The 8,185-nt window shown below is 38.8% G+C and overlaps 1 long non-coding RNA gene across 1 annotated transcript in view; it reads right to left on the minus strand.

Moving 5' to 3' along the window:
- Positions 1-7,865, minus strand: part of LOC138820878 (uncharacterized) — a 51,405-nt gene extending 43,540 nt beyond the window's left edge. The window contains exon 1 of the long non-coding RNA XR_011370006.1: positions 7,756-7,865. This is a non-coding gene — a long non-coding RNA (uncharacterized lncRNA). The remainder of the gene's footprint in view (positions 1-7,755) is intronic.
- Positions 7,866-8,185: the final 320 nt, after the last annotated feature.

Raw genomic sequence — 8,185 nt, forward strand, 5'->3', positions numbered from 1 at the left:
ACAGGTGAGAACCTATGGAATCTTCAGTGGTGTCTGAGGTCTAGCTGGAGGAAGTGAAGGCATTCCTTCTGCAAATGAGGACAACCAGACATCAGCTTAAGCCTCCAAGTAGAAGTTAGGAATTTGTTTTATATTCCCTGATATGAATTAATGATGCACTGTGTATCACTAGGGCTATATCAAGGCTCTGTGCAGATTCAGGAGATCATTACTTCTGTCCTCCTGAGTTAAGAAACAAGCATTCAAAAAACACAGGAAGAAAAGTAAAAATTCAAGTAATCAGCTTTGTAGCTACCTAACCAACTTTGGAGCAAATCTATAGTCATGTGAGGTTGCAAACATCTTCCCTCTGAATTAGGCAGACTCGGCAATACAGCCACGGACACAGATGGATCACTCCAGGTCTCACCCAAAGGGATATGGTATAATGCAGAACAGAATGCACAAGTTCACAATGCCCTGAGGATGCTCAGCTCCATCTAACAAATGCACCATTGGAAGAGGGCCCCTTCTCTCATGGGGGAGTTATGAGTGAAGGAAGGAAGAGAAGTCAGGAATTACATGAGCTGAAAGCCCACTATGGCTAAAGCAGGACAGGGAATGCAAAAAAAGACTGATTTTTACTAACCAACTAAGCCAATAAGCTAAGCCAAATATTTTTCAGGAAAGTGACACAAAGCAAATGTCATTTAGGTTAACGAAGAACATTAGCTTTGAAGGATAGCCTTGCTATGCTGGGGAATGGCAGGGATGGGAAGGAATAGACAGACAGACAGACAGACAGACAGACAGACAGACAGACAGACAGACAGACAGACAGACAGACAGACAGATAGATAGATAGATAGATAGATAGATAGATAGATAGATAGATAGATAGATAGATAGATATGACTATTGAGAATTTGATAATTAATTCTGGAGAGTCCATGATTTATTCCATGATATCATGATGGGACTGTCATGATCTTAGCAGCAAGCAAGTAGAAATCATCTGTCTACACTACCACATGCTGAAGGATGAAGGTCATTGCTGTTTGGGTAAGCTGTTTGGTGTAGGGGTAATATGAAAAGTAGCCCAGGACCTACACTAGATGTCCATCATCCGTCCACCAGTCTGCCCTATGAAAGATTTTGGTAGCCCCTTTGAGCAGGTCCATGTAAACTTTTCCACCAAAACTCAGATCAGACCAACTGGAGGCTGAAGGGTAGCAGCCATGGATTTAGCCTTACAAAGCTTGCCATAGGATGTCATTCCTTTGAAGTCTCTCATGTTTTCTATTTTAAAAATTCATGAAATTTTAACACTCTTACACAATACTTCCATTTTTGCTTTGATATAGAAATGGGACTTAAATTACCTACCATTAAGAAAAATGCGTGCTCTGTGGGGAGAGATGGCTTGCTTTGCCCTTGGTCATATGTATTCCTGGTAGGTTGTTCAGTAACCGGAGGCCTTATTCCCTTGTATGCATACCCAGGTTTGAGAATCATTGCTAATATGCAATATTTCTTCGCCCATCCACCCAACAAATATTTACTGAGCAAGAATGGTTTGTAAGACCTTCTATATATATGACAGAGTGAAGGTCTCAAGGGGTTAAACATTTGAATGGAGGGGTTTACCATTTTCATTTCTAATGAGAATCTGAATGTCAAGTGCCTATTCCAATGATTGGTACCTACTGGGCCTGGTTAAAAGGTATTTTACATCATTACAATTGTTTTTATGATAATCCTGAAAATGCATGGAGAACTAAAGCAAATTATATTGACTTTCTGCTTGAAAAGAAAGGAGACTCTTCAAAGGCTTAGTCATCAAATGAAACAAAATAATAATATCAGAAGAAACTCTCTGGTGCTTTGCTACACTGACCTTCATTCTGTTTAAGACCCTTTAGTTTAAAAACTTCCAGTTTCACATCAAATACTGCTTGCATGAATAATATATCATGCTTGGCATGTGGTTATGAATGACTGTATTTATTTACTGATGTTACCTAAAGAAGACTATTATAAGTAACTTAAATCAGCAATTGTTCTCTACAAGTTCTTCTTAATATAAATGCAACATGAGTCAGGTGTAGTTTTAAGATTTCTGATAGTCATATCTAAAACTAGTGACAAGAAATAGGATTTGAAAATACAATATTTCCAAAATATTGCCATTTCAGTGTGAAGCCAATGTAAAATTGTGAATGAGGTAGTTTACATTCATTCTAATAGTTCATCAAAATCCAATATATATTGTGTATTCTCAGCCCAAACCAACACTGATCCAATTACACTCCACTCTCATGTGGTTTGTGGCTACCATGAACTCTGCTTAAAGTCCAAGAACACCTTTAAAGAAGTCATCAGCATGGGCTTCTTGAATTGGTGCATTAATTGTGTGTACTGCTAAAAATGAGCAGAAGATATAGATTTTTTTCCAAATAGTATATGTCATGTGTTTCTTAAACAGGTTAAATTTTACTGTTTACATTTTGGATGACAGAGCACTAGTTGAAAACATTAAAAAGGAAAGGTCTGTGGTAGGTAGATCTTTGTCCTTATCCTGGTGTATTATTAGGATTACTTTCTTCTTATTCTGGCACTTGATGGCCAAGGTTGATTTTCTGTCTCTATCATTATCAGTACAGTACAATTTTAACTTACTGCATTTAACACACACATACATGCACACACATACTTTAACTCATGTAGAAAATGTTAAAATGTGGCTACAAGTAAACATAGATATAACGCCCTCTTGGAGTAAGGGACTGAGATATTCTCACAGGAATAAAAGTGCGTTTAGGAATTTCTTGTTCCTTCAGCTCACCTTAGGATAGAAGCAGAAGTCATGTGAAATTGTCTCAGGTGAAAAATTATTGAATTACTTTACTCAATTGTCTACTTATTTTGGTGCATCATAGCTTTAAAATAGGGCTGTTTAAAATCTCACAAAAACTGTCCATGTTTATAAGCCATTTGACTCATAAGTGTATTTAATTATTTCTCATATATTAATTACACTTTCGATACAGAATGGGCCTGGGGATCCATCTACAGTTGGATTTTTTTCAGAAATAAAATACACACAAAGGTATTTGGTCCTTTTCTGAGAATTTTCTCACAACATATCACTAACAATGTAACTAACTGTAAAGAAAATTGCCAATAGGGGATGGGAGGTAGAGTGTTTGTCTTGCATGCATGAGGCCCTGGGTTCAATTTCTCAGCATCACATAAACAGAAAAAGCCAGAAGTGGCACTGTGACTCAAGTGGTAGAACGCTAGCCTTGAGCTGAAGAGCTCAGGGAGAGCACCCAGCCTCAGAGTTCAAGCCCCACAACTGATGAAAAAAGAAAGAAAGAAAAAGAAAACTTCCAAGAATCAAAGTAGCTGTCTTTTGTATACCTCTCAGCATGTAAGTGAATAAAAGCCATACAGCATTAGTAATGGGATTGTACCTGCGCTAATAAACATAACAGGGTAACAGAATACCATGACATAACATGTATTTGTTCTATTTCTAATGCATATAGTAATATGTTACAGAACACTAACTTAACTAGAATATGTGAATCACTCTGTGTAGTCCAGGTACATAGGTTACAGGTGCATAGGTTACAGCCATTAAGTTATCTAGTTCTCATATTGACGGATCCTTAGCATTTTCACTTAAGGTTGGCACTCTACCACTTGAGCCACTGCTCCATTTCTGGATCCATGGTGGTTAATTGGAGGTGTGAATCTCAAGGACTTTCCTGCAAGGCTGGCATCCATCCAGGTTAGGGATGCTTCAGTTTAATATTAGCAATCAGTTCATAATATATATCTGCAATCAAAACATTCCATGACAAATCTTAGATGTATACAATCCTTGCCTATCAGTTAAATCTCAATGCCACAGGGTGGGGGGGGGGAGGAATGATTTTTATATTCATCATTAATGTAACTCTTTTCCATCCAGGTGTCTGTGCAGAGTCTATGAACTCTAAGAATAAGGATCCCAAAGGATGCTTAGAAACCATCACCCTGGCTATTTTCCCAGCCCCATTCTGTGGACCATCTGTTTCTCCTCATATTCTGAAAATGCTATATTTATTTGCCTCGATTTGTAAATTCCCTGGCCTATTCTTTGATTATACTGTCCTAGGAATGCATTGGCCCAGTTGCCTTCTATATTCTCTCAATAGATATTCAGAAAGATGGTCTTCAAATCCATTTCTTTTTTTTAACCAGTCTTAGGGCATGAACTCTGGCTCTGGGCACTGTCCCTGGCTCTTTTTGCTCAAGGAGAGCACTCTACAGCAACACTTACAGCATTTTCTGTTATTAATTAGAAATAAGAGTCTCACAGACTTTCCTGCCTGGACTGGCTTTGAACCATGATCCTCAGATCTCAGCCTCCTGAGTAGCCAGTATTACAGGTATGAGCCACCAGCATCTGGCTTAAGTCTATCTCTGACACTTCAGTCTGCACTTGAGGGTAGCAGGTAACTGAGAATGTCTCTTCACCAGTGTACGGAGAAAACAGTGCTTACAAAGACTGGCTTTGTTACACAAAGGAATTAATGAAGTTTTTTCTTATTTATTCACTTTGCAAACTCTACAGCACTTTCAAGTTCATGACTGTCATGTTTCTATATCATTCAGTGTCTTAACTGTGACTAAATTCCTTCATCTTTATTCAACAATCAAAATTCATCAGTCCTTCAAGACTGGTATAATCGAGTTGATTTTCCCCATTCAAAGCTACAATCATCCATCACAGGCATAATCGACACCTGTCATCCACTGATCAGCAGGAGCCCAGTACTCCTGAGTGGGGGGCCGGTTCAGAGGCACTGGCTTCCACACGGGCCAGACTCCCACTGACATAGGGAGCCATTGCTAATGTGTCATGAACTGTTGAGCAGATACTTTAGTTGTTGGGGCCCCCATCTGCCAGATACATGAAACACTGTATTTAGATGCACTACAGATAGCACCTTGATAATGAGGTCAAACGGCCAACCATAAAAATGTAGAAACAATGAAAAGAAGACTAAAATGAAGAGCATGCCGTCATCTCCCTGAGTTCCCTACTCTCAGCCATTCATTGTCCTCATTGGTTTTCCCACTTCCCACACCTAATAGATCAGCCCGTCTCCTCTGTTTCCTCCCATCAGGACAGTTAGTGTAACCAATTCTCAGTCCCTCCCTTACTGGGCCTTCAGCTGTAGCTACTATCAACTCACATTGGCTCCTGCAGTATTCTGCATATTTGCTTTCATTTTTAGTATTTAAATCAGATCATGCCACTCCCCTGCTCAAAACACAGAGACAATCTTCAGTCACATTGTAAGCAAAATTTAAACTCCATTGCTATGGATGCAGCCTGTACTTCCAATGTCATTTCATACCACATCACCTGCTCAGCGCTCTCTGATGCCTGGCCTCACTGTTCTCCCTGTAACTGGCTAGTGCTTCCTTACTGGGGAGGTCACTTCACTCCTTCCTCTGCCAGTCTCCTCTGCTTCATTTTCTAGGTTTCCACTCTTACTTCTGAGAGATGGGCTCAATGATTTCTGTCTGTGAGAGGCTCTGTTCCCTGTGACAAGTAAAGGGGGGCAGCATCTTCCATCATCTTTCCAGCCTGTACTTCCCTTCATTTCTCTTCCCAGTGCCTACCTCCAAATACAATTACATTCGTTATCTATTGGCTTGTTTACTGCTTGTTTGCCATGCTAACATAAATAAGCTCTATGAGCATAATCATTGTATCATCTGAATGCTGTTAACATGGGCTCATCATAGGAGCTCCATAAATATTTCTTAAGTAAAAATGTTATAAACAAATGTAAGCCAACAATATCCACAATACACAATATCCACAATACACATTGATAGAATGGATCCAAATTTATGAGAGTTATCTATTTTAAGGTCTGTATTCCTCCTTGTCGAGAAGGGTCTGTGGCTTATTCATCTCCAGTGCCTTATGTAGTTTGTGGCATACAGTAGATCATCAGGAAATATTTAATAGGTAATGTTTAATGAAATTTACTGATTGTCATACGTGTGTCATTCCAGTCTCAGCAAGAGTCAGGGAAGTTGCTATCATTTCTCTTCTGCTACAGAAGAAAAATATTAAGAAAAAAGAACTATTTAACATATAACCATATATAAAATAAAAGGCAGAAAGAGATATAAGCTGTAGCCAGATGGAAAAGTGTTTTGAATAAACATGCCTGGGAATTTGGACCTGGTCCTATATTATATTGCCAAACAGTAGTACAAATTACCAACATAATAATCACATTGGTTTCTTACATAGTACAACATTTCTGAGCTTTATCATTTATGACATGCAAATAATCTATTCAACTGAAGAATTAGCAAATCTCTCCTCTGCAGCGTGTGGCCAGCCAAATATTCCCTCCATTTAATTTACATGAAATGCTCAGTGGGCAAGGCCTAAAAGATGAACTCAGTCAAATATACCCTCTTTGATTAACACCTACTGATCATTTGCCTATTCATATATTCTTATATACATAGATCTATTTTATTGATATTCATAACTATTGAGCACTATTAGATGCCAGAAAGTGGGCTAGAAGTCAAATATTTAGCTTAAAAATTGCTTTTTATAAATATGTGTAGGTGTGCGAATGTTTGTATATGTGTGTGTTGACTATTTCAGGGAGGTGGAAATGTTTATTCAATACAACCATCACTCTTGATGGGTTAGTTATGACCCATTGTTTCATAAGTCCCAACCTTTTCTGAATATTTTTTGTAAAGTAGTAACTTTTTGTTTACATAAATTCCCATAAGATGCCTGATATGAGAAAGAACTAGATGTGAAAGGTAAGCAGAGAAGCCCTGACTTACAGGAGCAGTGGATCTGTGATGGTGGAATAGGAACGGAAGATGTGCAAAGCATAGGTTTTAGAACAAGCAGCCTGCATAGCATCCTCTGTACAGACAGTTCTCTGTCCTCCCCCACTGTAATGATGAAGACCTTGAATGTCTCAGGCTCAGCAGGAGGCTGAAGGCCACACAATTCATAAGTGGCAACACCAGAATATGATTTACTGATTCTAAAACCTATTCAGTTTTTTTTCTTTTTTCTTTCCCTTCGTGAATAATTCAATTATGAAGCTAATTGAGTGTCATAGAGGAAGACAGTCATGTGTATTTGGTTGGGTAGAGCCAGAATGACCCAAAACAGTGATGCAAAATGTGCTGTAGCAAGACTTTGCTCTGCTCTTTGGTATTTGAGCAAGAAACAACAACAACAAAATAGGCTGCAAATGCAGTCAAGCATGATAGCTCATTCTTGTAATCCTAGATACTTGAGGTGTAGAGATGGGAAGGTTAGTGTTTTGAGAGAAACTTGATCAGAATGTCAGTGAGTCCCCATTTCAACCAATAAGCTGCCCAGCATCCAGGCTTGTGGTCCCAGCTACAGTAGAGGCTGAGGTAGGCAGATCCTCGTTTGAGGCATGTCATAGGCAAAACTTAAGACCCTTGTTGAAAAATAATTCTAAAAAAGTAAATAAAAGGGGAGCCTGGGCTAGCTGGATTCCATGGATAAAGTTTCAAGCACAGCAGGAGTCGTCTGAGATCTTTTATGGCCTAACATTGGAAAATCCGTAAGCTTAGTCCTGCCTTCGTCAGAGACTTACCATGTCACAGGAAAATAACTCAAATCCTACCCCTCAATAAGGAGAGGATCAAGGACTTGTCAGAAAATCACACTTCATGGAAGACCCTTACCAAGTCAGAGAATGCATGCTGCCTTAGTTGCGATGAGAACACAGAGTCACGTTTGAGATCTTCTTCTGAGAAGGCATCTGAGAAGCACATTTGACACTGCTCAGCAGCAGATACAAAAAACCTGGCGAGAGAACAGGTACTTTCAGAAAGAATGATGACTGGTTCCAAGAGGAAGCAGGTTAAGGTCATACAACTACAAATAGCAAGATGTGATTCTGAATTGGCTGCTTTTCACTGTGAAGGATATAATTGGGATTTTTAGAAAACATTTAAGTAAACACTTACCTATTACTTTGCAAAATAGAACCTAATACATTTCTGGACTTACAAAGTGATGGTTCATAAGTCACCCATTATTTATAAGTGATGGTTTTGAATATTGACTAACCGTCATGGGTATTAACAGTGACTCTGTGAAACATATAAATAT

The sequence above is a fragment of the Dipodomys merriami genome, unplaced genomic scaffold (assembly GCF_024711535.1).
Source record: "Dipodomys merriami isolate MVZ:Mamm:240054 unplaced genomic scaffold, mDipMer1.0.p SCAF_9, whole genome shotgun sequence".
NCBI lineage: Eukaryota > Metazoa > Chordata > Mammalia > Rodentia > Heteromyidae > Dipodomys > Dipodomys merriami.